The sequence below is a fragment of the Anomaloglossus baeobatrachus genome, chromosome 2, assembly GCF_048569485.1.
Source record: "Anomaloglossus baeobatrachus isolate aAnoBae1 chromosome 2, aAnoBae1.hap1, whole genome shotgun sequence".
NCBI classification, from domain to species: domain Eukaryota; kingdom Metazoa; phylum Chordata; class Amphibia; order Anura; family Aromobatidae; genus Anomaloglossus; species Anomaloglossus baeobatrachus.
In genome coordinates this window covers 369,721,824-369,736,148 of record NC_134354.1, presented here as the reverse complement: position 1 = coordinate 369,736,148, position 14,325 = coordinate 369,721,824, and positions in this window count along the sequence as shown.

The window sequence follows — 14,325 nt, the reverse complement described above, 5'->3', positions numbered from 1 at the left end:
GTTGCTTATGACAACAGTTTTCTACGCACGCGGGAAATCAAAATGGCGGAGTATAATGCGATATTCACATCAACTGAGAGCAGAGGAGTGATAAAATTCTTGTTTCTCCAAGGAAAGTCCGCAAAGGATATTCATGGTGATATGTCGCAGATATTGAGGGATCAATGGCCTTCATATGCCACAGTTATGAAAAGGGTTGCCAAATTTAAAACGGGCCACTTTAGCAACAATGAGGAGGAACGTCCTGGGCGACTGAGAGTGGTTGTTTTTCTGGAGATCGTCAATGCTGTGCACAACCTCATACTGGAGAATCGACAAATTTCACTTAAAGCAATAGCAGACATCATGGGGATTTCCCATGAACGTGTTTGTGTCATTATCCATGAACATTTGGACATGAGGAAGCTATCTGCAAAGAGGGTTCCCAAATGTTTGACAACAGATCAGGGAAGCATTGCGAGTAAAAACTTCCCGGTCCATTTGTTAGCATTTCCAGACTGATAAATACTTCCTGGATCGACTGCTCACTATGGATGAGACCTGGATTTATTTCTATAACCCTGAAAACAAGGAGCAGTCAAAAGAGTGGAGGTACAGTGGTTCTCCTCATCCAAAGAAGTTCAGGGTGCAAAAATAAGCCACTAAGGTGATGGCATCTGCATTTTGGGATAAGGAGGGCATGCTGCTAGTGAACTACCATCAAAAGGGTTCCTGTTATGATTCAGGGACTAAGGAGGATAAAAAATGCAGAACACTAAAAGGTAACAGAGTGGCTGGAACCTTAACGGACTGCAGACCTAATCCTGACACGCAACTAGAAGTAGCCGTGGGACGAGCCTATGATGACTTAGTCGTCTCGACACAGCTAGAGAACTAAATATTCTTACAGAGAGAAATATTAGAAAAGCTAATCTGCCTCAGAGCAATCCCCAAAGAATAGATAACCCCCTACATGTAAAGACTACGGTGACATAGGAAAACACAATACAAAGATAGAAAAAAAAGATTCAGCAAAGGTGAGGCCCAAACTATCTTTATAGGAAAGGATAGGAAGGAGCAACTGTCTGCAGCCGTAAAAACCCTAATAAATATCAGCAGCCTGATATGGAAAAAACCCTGAGGTCATACAACCTGTGCTATATCAGCACAATGTTACTGGAATCCAAAAATACTAATATAGATGAGGGACTGAATGAATACCAAGCATCACAAAACACATTGCAGAATCATGGAGCTAAGTACATAGGCACTCCCAGCAGGGAATGATCCAATTCCACCAAGAACTCCACACAGACAAAATCGGAATCAAGCATTAGTATCAAAACAGAAAAAACAAGACAGTTGAAAACAATAAGCTGAGGCACAAGACCACTTATCTGAGAGGAGTTCTGGTAGTGAGCAGGGCTGGTTACAGAATGTCCTTAACACATAGGATATCCATTGAGCACTGGCAAGTAACAGGAGAAAACAGCTCAGTTATATAGTCCAATCAGAAATACCTGATTGCCAGTCCTCCACAGGTGTGTGGCTTTCATTCCACACATCAACTGCACCACCAGCACTGACTACAAGAGGGAGCCACAAACTGGAAAATGTATTCACAACAGTACCCCCCTCTTTGAGGAGTGGTCACCGAACCCTCACCGGATCCCCACGGATCAAGCAATCAGCATATATGTCGGAAGCAACCACCCAAGAATTATCCTCCTGACCATAACCTTTCCACTTGAACAGATACTGGAGCTTCTGCCTAGCAATACGGGAATCCAAACATTTTTCTACTACATATTCCAGATCCTCTTTCATAGGAACATGTCTGGAAGACAACCAGACCAAGTCTCCTACCTCAAATCGGGGCCCCACAGTTCTACGTTGGTTGGCAAACCGTTGGGCATTTTCTTGGGAGTGGGACAATTTATCCACCACTTGATCCCGAATATGCTGCATTTTCTCTACTGCCGAATCAACACCCGGGCAGGCGGAAGCCTCCATCTGCCCCGAAGAAAACTGAGGATGAAACCCGAAATTGCAAAAAATTGCAAAAAAAAGGAGACATCAAAGTGGCCGAACTAGCTCTATTATTAAGAGCAAACTCAGGCAAGGACAAAATAGAAACCCAGTTGTCCTGATCAGCCGACACAAAACATCGCAAATAGGTTTCCAAAGTCTGATTTGTTCTCTCAGTCTGTCCATTGGTCTGAGGATGAAACGCAGAGGAGAAGGACAACTCAACTCCCAGCCTAGAACAAAAAGCTCTCCAAAATCTAGACACAAACTGGACTCCCCTATCGGACACAACATTCTCAGGAAAACCATGCAAACAAACCACCTGATGAAATAGGAATCAAGCATTATTATCTAAGCAGAAAAAACAACAAGAAAGTGGAAAACAATAAGCTGAGGCACAAGACCACTTATCTGAGAGGAGTTCTGGTACTGAGCAGGGCTGGTTACAGAATGTCCTTAACACATAGGATATCCATTGAGCAGTGGCAAGTCACAGGAGAAAACTGCTCAGTTATATAGTTTAATCAGAAATACCTGATTGCCAGTCCTCCACAGGTGTGTGGCTTTCATTCCACACATCAACTGCACCGCCAGCACTGACCACAAGAGGGAGCCCCAAACTGGAAAATGTATTCACAACAGGTTCCTGTTGGGAATATCATCAGGGATCATGCGGTTTCTGGGAGTGTTTCTGGGCTCTCACTGGTGGCTAGCGCTGGTAGTGAGTCTGATTCTGCATCTGTCGCACAGACAGGTGTGGAAGATGGTTGCTGTTCCAGGAAAGCCAATGAAGTCCAGGCTGGATGAATATTGGAAGGCAGTTCTGTGTAACCTTTGCCAGTGATTATTGTTTCTGCTCCAAGAAAAGATGTCCTGAAATTTGTCCTCCTGCCTTTAGGCTTTTTGCCTTTCCATGTAGGATTGGTTTTTGCTTCTTTCTGCTCCTTTTTTGGATTCTCCAGGAATAATATCTACAGCAGTTTTTTTTTTTTTTTCGTTCCTTTGCATCAGTTTTTGTTCCTATGTCATCCAGAGTCTGCAGCTATGCCTGATAAGTATTTTGTATTTTCTTCCTGAGATTTGTTCTAATTCATTTTTCTGTCTTTTTGTTTGCAGTTAATGGGAATTGTGTAATCTCAGTGATTTTTCCTTGAGAAGGTTTATTCTCTTAGTCTGGGCTTGGTTTAGGCTGGATTGTACTTATGGGTGTTTCTGCTTAACCTATGAAGTCTATTCCTAATTCAATGTTTGAGAAAATTCTCTTTTGTTTCTTGCATGGGAATAAGTGTTCTTTCTGCACAATTTTTTGAGGACGATTTATTTCCAGCAAGAAGGGAGTGTTTACTCCCAGTCTGATTAGGATTTTGAATTTATACAAGAGTTCCTGATATAGTGGGAGGAAGATCATGTAATCTTTAAGGCATTTTTGATTATCAGGTATTGGTATTTTTTCAGGGTTTTCAATGGCTGCAACGAGTAATCTCTTCTATCATTTTTGTATCTAGCTAGCAAAGCCTCATTTTTCCTAACCCTATATTAACCATCTGTGTGCTGTCTTTTTCCTTACATCACCAATTTTATATGTTGGGGGCTTTACTATCCTTTTTGGGCTGCTCTGAGGCAAGTCAGGATTCCTCATTCCATCTTTGAGGATAGTTAGTTCTCCGACGGTGACGCGGTGTCTAGGTTGGTTAGGAACTCTCCACCACTACTTCTAGTTGTGTTATGCAGTTAGTGGAATGCAGCCAGCTAAGCTTCCAACCACTCTTGTGCATTATTTTCTACCTCTTTTGGGATTTTTGTAAGATCATTTGCAGTGGTCTCCTAACCATAACAGGTTCCACCATCAATGCAATGTATTACATTGAACTTTTGGACCAATTGAAGGCAGCTCTGAAGACCAAACGGTGTGGTAAGCTGTTCAAAGGAATCTCCGTCCACACTACACAAGCGATAAGGGCAAAACTGGCAGTGCTGGGCTTCCAGCTGGTTGTTCACCCACCTTATTCACCAGATCAAGCTCCCTCCAACTATAATCTGTTTCTAAACCTGAAGAAACACCTCAAAGGTACCAAATTTCACACCATTTCTGATGCTATGGCTGCTACGGATGCCTGGTTTGAGGCACAACCGAAATCTTTCTTCTGCTAGGCTTACCGAACTTGGAATACCAATGTAAGAAGTGTGTTGACATCAGTGGAGAGTATGTGGAATAAATGTAAAGTTTCATCATCCTATCTCGTTTCTTTCTAGGTAAAGCCAAAGACTTATCAGCAGTCCCTCGTACGTTTAATAGATGCTCTTTTAGTTTCACAGAGTTGGGAGTGTGTATATATATACACACATACACATGGAGAGATAAATATAAATATATATATATATATATATATATATATATACTAGCTGTAATACCCGGCGTTGCCCGGGATAGTAACTGTCTCTGTCACTCTCCCAGTCTCTGTATGTCTGTCTATCTCTCTGTCTCTTTTTCTGTCTCTGTCTGTCTCTCTGTCTCTTTTTCTGTCTCTGTCTGTCTCTGTGTATGTGTCTATGTCTTTGTGTCTATCTCTCTGTCTGTCTCTGTATCAGTCTCTCTGTCTCCCTCTATCTCTTTGCCTGTCCCTCTCTGTCTTTTTCCCAGGTCTGTCTCTTTCTCAGTCTGTCTCTTTCCCAGGTCTGTCTCTTTCCCAGGTCTGTTTCTTTCCCTTTCTCTTTACCTGTCTGTCTTTGTCTGTATCTCTGTCTGTCTCTTTTGCTGTCTGTCTCTTTCCCTGTCTGCTTGTCTCTGTCTGTCTCTATCTCTGTGTCTTTTTCCTCGTCTGTCTCTTTCCCGGTCTGTCTTTTTCCAGGTCTGTCTCTTTCCCAGGTCTGTCTCTTCACCTTTCTCTTTACCTGTCTGTCTTTGTCTGTATCTCTGTCTGTCTCTATCTCTGTGTCTTTTTCCTTGTCTGTTTCTTTCCAGGTCTGTTTCTTTCAGGTCTGTCTCTTTCCCCATCTGTTTCTTTCCCCGTCTCTTTCGTTGTCTGTTTTTATCTGTCTCTCTGTCTGCCTGTCTTGGCTTGTCTATATCTCTCTGTCTCTTTCCCAGTTTGTCTTTTTCCCCATCTGCCTCTTTCACTGTCTGCTTGTCTCTGTCTGTCTCTATTTCTGTGTCTTTTTCCTTTGTCTGTCTCTTTCCCAGGTCTGTCACTTCACCTTTCTCTTTACCTGTCTGTCTTTGTCTGTATCTCTGTCTGTCTCTATCTCTGTGTCTTTTTCCTTGTCTGTCTCTTTCCAGGTCTGTTTCTTTCAGGTCTGTCTCTTTCTCTATCTGTTTCTTTCCCCATCTGTTTCTTTCCCCATCTCTTTCATTGTTTGTTTTTGTCTGTCTCTCTGTCTGTCTCTTTCCCTGTCTGCCTGTCTCTGCTTGTCTCTATCTCTCTGTCTCTTTCAGAGTTTGTCTCTTCGCCGTCTGTCTCTTTCCCCGTTTGTCTCTTTCTCTGTCTGCCTCTTTCTCCGTCTGTCTCTTTCCCCGTCTGTCTTTGTCTGTTTCTTTGTCTCTATCTCTCTCTCTTTCCCTGTCTGTCTCTCTTCCTGTCTTTTTCCCTGTTTGTCTCTTTCCTTGTATCTTTCCTTGTCTGTCTGTCTCTTTCCCTTTCTCTTTCGCCGTCTCTGCGTCTTTCCCTGTCTTTTTCCTTGTCTTTGTCTCTTTACCTATCTCTCTCTCCTTACCTGTCTGTGTGTGCCTGTCTCTTTCCCTGTCAGTGTCTGTCTGCCTCTGTCACTTTCTCTGTCTGTCTCTCTCTGTCTCTTTCCCTGTCTCTTTCCCTGCCTGTCTCTATCCCTGTCTGTCTCTGTCTCTTTCCATGTCTGTTTGTGCCTGTCTCTTTCCCTGTCTGTGTCTGTCTGCCTCTGTCTCTTTGTCTGTCTCTCTCTGTCTCTTTCCCTATCTCTCTGTCTGTCTCTTTCCCTGTCTGCCTCTTACTCTGTGTGCCTATGTCTGTCTGTCTCTGTCTGTCTCTATCCGTCTCCCCACTGACATCATATTACCTCACACATAAGCTTCTTATACTATGAATGTCCTTCGTTCCTATAGCAACCAATCGCAGCTGCTATTAATAACCTGTGGCTCGAAGCTCCATTGACTTTAATGGAGACAGGTTTTTTGGAAAGTAACTGTAAAGCGTGGGGTTACATTTTCCCGTCAAAATATAGTCTATGACGTTCCCTGAGTCACAAGAGGCGTCTGTGCAAAATTTCGTGATTGTAAATGCGATGGTGCGGATTCCTTTAGCGGACACACACACACACACACACTACAGGTTGCAAAACAATATATTCAGGTTCTGCAACTTTAAGTACTAATTGAAAGAGGTGTGGTTTGGTAACTTACTTACTTTAATATAATCTTACTTACACTTTGTAAGTTTATATTTCAAATGCATAACTTCATCCCACTCTACTTTAAAGGGCTGTCTTAAGCTACAAGTCTGTAGTAACTCTATGTGACTGCAGAAGCTAATTATGTAAAAACTGTAGGCCTTCTACAAATGGCACATAGTTTAGGTGGAAAAAGCGACATGCGGTCCCATATACAGCCTATTCTCTTCTAGAAGCATTGTTTACTCATCACATACAGCATGCAATTATCACAATTCATTTTCTACAGATTTGTAGAAGGTCTAAAAGAAAAACCCTTCCATATCCTTCTGCATTAAATTTCTTTGGAGGCCCTATTATTGTGCCATTGTAACTAGAGCTATAACAAAGGTGGTACATGAGTCCTAAAACTGAAATGCTCTTTTGTGGTGTGGCAATAATTCAATAATTCTTTAATAGAGCACATTAGAAACATAAGATTGAGAGATGACATTTTATAGAAATATGATGTACATATTTGTGTACAGTAGTGTTGTAATACATTATATTACATTGTACAGTATATCACTATATATGTAATTATATTACATATAATAACATTATAGTACATTGGAAGTGCTGGGCATCCAATGCATTAGAATTTAAATTTCACAAAAAGAACAAGAAAAAACCTGATAATAAAGTTCCGTTCATGGTAGATAATGAGTGACACATTATTCCTTGTTCTATGTACTTGAACTGCCAGCTTCCAGTGATGGCTGCAATGAAACAGACCCATATCATGTTCTATTTTAGAAAGTGTGACAGTGCCATGGCCTGACTATACAACATGTGGCATATCACACCCTTTCCTCTTGGGCCATGCCACATAGGGAGATAAAGACATGGATGGAAACATTTATTCTAACCCTTAAGTTACTGGAATTATATTGTTCACCTGTTAAATGCATCATCCTTTATCATTTATTTTTCTTAAAGGGAACTTGTCAGGTCTAATATGCTCTCTAACCTAACCGCAGGGACATGTGTGGGCCAAAAATCACTGCCTAACCATACCTGTCTAATAATAATGTGTAAAAGCATAGTTTAAAAAATAATTTATCAGTTACGCTTTCCTTATGCTAATGAGGGCTGTGACTAGTCGCAAGGGCGTTGCATCTCCCCGACTAGTCTGCCTTGTGGGCATGATAATTTGATTTCCATGAGCTGACGTCATCAACAGGTTATGGAAATCTCATTCCCACAGCGTTGCGTTGCCTCTGTAGCCGGGTGTTTGCTTCTTGGCTTCACAAGCACACTGCGCATGAACCGAAGTCTCCTGCACTTCCAACCATACGCAGTGCACCTCTGACGCCTTCTGAGAATTCTCTTCCTGAGATTTTGGCTGATTTCTTTTTACTTTCCCATCATGCTACACAAAGAAGCATTGTGTTTTCAGGTGTGCATTAAAATACATCCACAGGTATGTCTCTAACTAACTCAGATGTTGAAGGAAGGAAGAGGTTTGCGTACGAAGGCGCGCAGGCCGCGCCCATGGCAGTGCCGCGCTGCTGCAAATAATGTACATCCTTAAATAAAAATAAATTGTGGGTGAGGACAAAGCGGAGCAACTCAAGGATAGATCACATATCGAGCCATTATGTTCCAAACCGGCCTACTACCTTTCTGGATCTTGGCACTCCCCTTAGGGGTTGTTTCCCTTGCGGCCATTGTCTGGCCTACAGCAATGTCCTTCGCACTTCCTCTTTTACTTCTGCTGATGGTCTGCGCAGTTTCGATATTCGCCATTATGCATTGTGCGGTACCAGCAATGTGGTATATTATGCCACGTGCGGCTGCCGCATGATATATGTGGGTCTCACTAGCAGGGAACTGCGCAGACATGTGAGGGAACATGTGAGGGACATTGCTGCAGCCCGGACAGTGGTTGACATTTCCACCTTAAAAACTTTGCCCCGCCATTTCCATGCCTTCCATGACTGTGACCCAACGTCCCTGAAAATCAGGGGCATTGATGTCATACTTGGGGGGGCGAGGGGTGGGAATGTGCGCAAAATACTTGCCCAGCATGAAACACGCTGGATTTATACTTTGGGAACATTATCCCCAGGGGGCCTTAATGAGTATTTGAGTTTTGCACCCTTTTTGCGATGATTGCCTTCTCCTTGTATCCCCCTGGTTTTTGTGCCTTGTTTTTAATTTCATTTTTGTTCATTTTTACTTTTTAGATACACCTATTTTTCCTTTTTGCTGGCACCCATGGAATTGACATCCTTTGACATCGGATAATGGACATGGACGCTTTATCTATTTACCCTTCCTCTTGTGTGCCCCATCTGGGATGCCTGGAAGCGATACTGAAAAGGATTCCTTGTTTTGCTTTAATCCTGATGTGTCTCCCACCTGGGTTCACACTGTTTGTATTTTTCTAAGTTTAGTTTCATGTGCTCGCTCCCGCTCTTCCTCCCCCTGTTGCACGCGTGCATCAGTGGCTTGCTGGCCCGGCTCTGTCGGCGTCACTATCGCCTGCGCGCATGCGCGGTCTCCGGGTGACGCGTCCCCGTTTACCGCGCATGCGCGCTACCAATCAGGGTCGTTGACAGCTGACGGCGTCGGGACCGGCCGCGATTGGTTCACTCGCGTGACGCAGTGGGGGCGGAGCAGCTGGAGCAACCGAGCGCCATATTTAAATGCATATGGCTGCTGGATGCTGTTCCATTCCTTTTCTCTCCCCTCTGATGAAATGATCTTACCTGCTGGATCGTGAAACGCTGCGTCGGGGCTCTTTTCCCAGGGGGTCCTCTCTACTGCTTCCCAAGCCCGTTTTGTAACCCTCATGGGTATGTGATTTATCTAAGTGGGTCTGTCTTTACTGGTGTTCCTAACAATCATGGTCTTGCATTAGCATTTGTTAGCACCACCTTGTGGTCAATCCCTGCATTTAATACTGATATGGTTTTGCATTTATAATGGTATTCTGTCATCTCAGAGTCCTTACAATTTGATACCAGCATCTCTGTTAAATGTACAACTTTGATATTTTCTGTTTTTTCGGAGTGTATAATTCTATCACTTCAATTCATTTGTGCTGGTCTAGATGACTCTTTGTGTACATCCATATATGTGTAAACCCCTGGATTCATTATCTTTGCATTTGGGGTGCTTCTGTGCATTTATACATTATGACACATTTTAGGACCCAGTTTTTCAGATTCCCCTTCTTTTGTATATCAATCTGAATTGTATTTTACAAACTCTATTTCACATTGCCGGCTTGGGATTGCTGCCAATTTTAAAACCATGCCAGTTGTTCTTTAATAAATTATGCATTTGCACTTTACTCTTTCGTTCTCCTTTTTTGTAATGCCTTGAGTGTGCTATACAGGTGCCATTTTTGGCCTGCCTGTTTTTCAATTTTTTTGTTGATCTCTGTATGGACTCTGTGTTTTGGTTGGCAAAGGGCATGAAGTGCCCTCACCTGCAGGTTGAGCAGGCCAACTGAATGGGCCCCTGCTCTGGGGACATGTAACCCCGTGCGGGCCTGGTTCACCTGGCAGTCCCCATACTCAGCTACCTTTCTGCACTCCGGCCTCAGGTGCTTTTCGGGCGGCACTGCAAAGTGACCGTTCTCCCCCACCAGTAACCACTGCACATGCGGTGTCTGACTAGTGACAGCCTCCAGGTTCTTCCTCTGCGACTGCTCTCTCTCCCAGAGCTTCACTAACTGACTCGGCTCACTACTTCCTCCCCTCTGTGCCTGCCTCCACAACTTAGCAACCAGCCTCTCTACAACACACCTTGAGTGGAGATGGAGGTCACGCCCTCTCCTGGATTCCCCAGGGGTCCCCTCAAAAGTCAATGTGGGAGACCTGGTTACTATGCGCTCGTGAGTCCACACCCTGGTCAGCCTTCTGGATTACCTGTTTTGTACTCACTCAGCCTGAGTCCAGTACTCAGTGGCGATTAACTAGGTCAAGGGCGCCACATACGCACTGGTCATGATACGTAGTCTCCAGCACTTCTGGTCATTTGAACTATACCACATTGAAGCCGGGTAGCTTACACCCAGCATAAGTTTAGTGTGCATGATCGGAAGTCCCGGGGACTCCGGATCAGGCCCAGTACACATCCATCCTCCTCAGGCCACCATCAAGAGTAAAGGGCACTTTACACATGCGACATCGCTAGCGATATTGCTGGTAAAAGCACCTGCCCCCTGTTGGTTGTGCGTCACGGGCAAATGGCAAACGGGCACAACATCGCTAACAGCCGTCACACGTACTTACCTGCCTAGTGACGTCGCTGTTGCCGGTGAACCGCCTCCTTTCTAAGGGGCAGTCCATGCGGCATCACTAAGCGGCCACCCAATAGAAGCGGAGGGGCAGAGATGAGCGGGCGGAACATCCCGCCCAGCTGCATCCTTCCTCATTGCCGGCGGCCGCACGGATGGTGATGTTCCACGTTCCTGCGGTGTCACACATAGTGATGTGTGCTGCCACAGGAACGACGAACAACATCGTACTTGCAGCAGCAAAGATATTTGAGATTAGAACGACGTGTCAACGATCAACGATATGGTGAGTATTTTTGATCATTAACGGTTGTTCCTGCGTTTCACACGCAACGACGTTGCTAATAAGGCCGGATGCGCGTCACGAATTCCGTGACCCCCAACGACATCTCATTAGCGATGTCGTTGCGTGTAAAGTGGCCTTAAGATATGTGTGCATCGCTGCACATTCATTAGCATGTTAGAACACCCACAGGGGCATGCTAGAATGCTATGGGGGCCCACCAGCTAAGGGAAGTATCGTCCTTGCATCTAGCCGCTGGCCTCATTAGCATAAACTAAACGATCTTTAGAAATACTTTTTCTAAAGATCTCTTTATCTATACTAGTATATACAGGGACAGTTAGGCAGCAATCACTAATAAGCACACATAACTGCTTGTGGTTCTGGGTGTATATTGCACCTGACAGATTTACTTTAAAATTACTAACATGTTGCCATAATTACAGCAATGTAGAATAGATTGTTCACTGTTTATCTAGCACCCAGGGGACAGGGGGAATCAGGCACGGGATCCCTTACCTGAATTATTCGTCACCGTGCCGGTGTGGTGGTCTGGGATGTCGCAGTGCCTGCCCGGCTTCGTGCCCCGAGGTGTACACCAATAAGAAGGGAGGATGATGAGGGTTGTAGTAGGATGATTGTCGTGACATCACATGTGGTAAGCAGCCAGGGATTAACCGCAGCTGCTGTCGCTGTCCTCCGAGGAGGATGGTAATAGCATCCGAAGATTGTATCGCTCCCCGCAGGCGGAACGGGCCCCGGGTAGGATGATGAGGGGAATAGTGATGGCGATGGCCTTTGGCACCGAGTTGTGGGGCGCTGGTAATAAGAGTCCGAGTCAAATCCTGCGGTTCCAGGTGTCTTTACTCACTCTTTGTGCCACTCGCCCGGGTAGTCCTGGTCACTCACTGTGATGGGCCCCCATCTAACCCGGGTTCCTTTGGAGGTCAGTCCAGTGTGATGCTCAGTTAGCGCCTTCGTCCTAGCGCCTTGTGTGTTGGATCCCAGTGGCCTAAAGCTACTTAGGGTCCCCAGTTCGTCTTGAGTAGTACTTCTGTCCCTATTTGCAGGTGCCACAGCTCTGCAGTGGGGCCATGCTGTATCCAATGCCCCAGATCCTATCTGGCATTGTGCTTTCGGGCTTTGTGTGGCCAGGGAAGTTCCAGCAGGTTCTGGAAAACCAACTTGGAGAATGATCTTCCCTAGGGTCCTGCACCATGCATGGCGCCGGTTCCGAGGGAGCAATGAAGCTCTCCCCTCGGCAACCGCATGATCTCCTGTGTCCCCCCAGAGCACTGGTAAGACACGTCCTCTCCTTTCCTCTCCTGTCCTCTCCTGCTGGTGAACTCTCTCTAACTGTTGTGTTGACTCCTAACTCCCCCTTAGCGGATCCCCTCCCCGGGTACCTGTCACTAATGGGTGGTGCCCCCCATGTTTGAAGGCAACCTTAAGACCCTACCCTAGCCCGGTCCCCATTGGGGAGGGCAACCTGGTGGTATATTTGAGTGTGTAAGTGGTGAAACCGGTACCGACCTCTGGATCCTGGTTAAGCACTACACCTTAAGTCAGGTGCAATACTCTGTGGCGACTGAAGCCTCAGGGGCACCACACTCCCCCAGAGCAAATGGCAGCACTCAACCAAATAAAGTTAGTATACCGCAGTATTTTTGTATGCAATAACAAATAACATAATCATTCCCTATATGGGAGGCACCATCAATAAACGTTACTAACAGGACAACTTGTACAGATTCAAAGTATTAAAGCAATATCAAAACATTTTCAAGTGCTGATCCTTAGCAGCATGCAATTCCAAAAGATCATTGTCATTATAAAACCAGTGCAAATATCAGACATGTAAAACATTCTTGTCAGCATTTTAAAACTTGTCACATATCGCACATATAAAACGTCCTTACTGTAATACAATAAAGAATGGAAACTACTGGAGTCCTTCTGTGGCACTGGTCAGTGGACCGCTCTCTGGTATCAAACACTCCTTGACACAAAAAAACTTGTAAGCCCAATTCTGGTAGGGTGCACAACTAGGGCAACTATATACAATAAGTTCCGACCACCTTTAGTCCTGTGTCCAGGTTGTCCATTAATTTATATGCAAAAATAAACCGCAGTAAATTGACCATTATTTACATTCGGAAAAATCAAGCGTACAAAGTTACTTGGGAGTGGGGAACTCCTGGCCGGCCGGTCTCAGGCAGTCCTCTCCCAAAGTCTGGGTACACATATTCCACTTACCGGGTGTCCTTGGTGACTGGTGGGAAGCGAGGGCAGGTTCCAGACTTACCTCTGGCAAGGATGCCGGCTCTGCAGATGCCTCCTCCCCCGTCGACTCAGTTCCACGTTCAGGGCATACCAGCTTCGCTCTCCCCTGTGCCGGGTATAGGTCACCTGATCACCGGGATACAGGTTGCGTCCAGGGTGACCCTTGCGGAGGCGGGAGACAAAGACTTCTTTAGCAAGCCCCTGCTCCGAAATGAAGCCCCACCCCCGCCCTAGGTTAAACCGGGTGCCTACTCCAGACCGGAGTGGGCCCTGGGCCGATGGATTGGCCTTCCGGAGCCGCTGCTTGGCTGCCAAGTTGCGAGCCTCTGTCTCCACCAACCGTTCCTGGCACTGCTGTTCCTCCTCGGCCAACTGGGAGATCATAGCCTGGTAGATGGCCCCGTCTCAATCCAACTCACTGATGGGCGCAGGGGAGAGAGCTTCCAGCTTAGCAGGACATTCCCCCAAGCCATACCTGGGGGAGCGTCATACAGAGCCTCTGTTCCTGGTTCAGGGTCAAAGGCAGCCAGGTCACAATCTGCCCAATTTGCAGCAGCCGGGTCATTAGCAGCCAAGTCATCAGCAGGCGGGTCATTAGCAGCCGGGTCTTCAACTTCCTGGGGGCTGGCAGCCGGGTCTTCGGCTATCCAGGGGACGGTTGTTTGATCGGGTGCTTCCGCTGTCGGGGGTTGTGGACAGCTTGATGAGACCTGGAGGATGTCATCGATGGCTGGGGAGACCGGGATCTCTGCAGCCTCTGCTACAGGTTCCTCCTCCAGGGCTAGCAGCTCCTGCTAATCATGGGCTTGCATGGCTCCCACCGCTCCCATCATGGACGCCTTCCAATTATGGATGGCATCCATTTGTACCCTCCGCAGCATTTCGCTCACCCGAGCCACCTCTGCCTCTATATCCTGAGCGCTCCAGAAAAGGGGACGCACCGGTTTGGCCCCATGACGGCCAGGGTTTGCCATTGCTGACACCCTGCACCTCAGGTGGTCCCGGTACATCTGTCTCCTTTGCACTACACGTTCTGGCTCCCTTCACATTAGTTTAATTTTTCTTCCCCTTCCGCACAAAGGGGCGGGTTCTGACTTTCGCT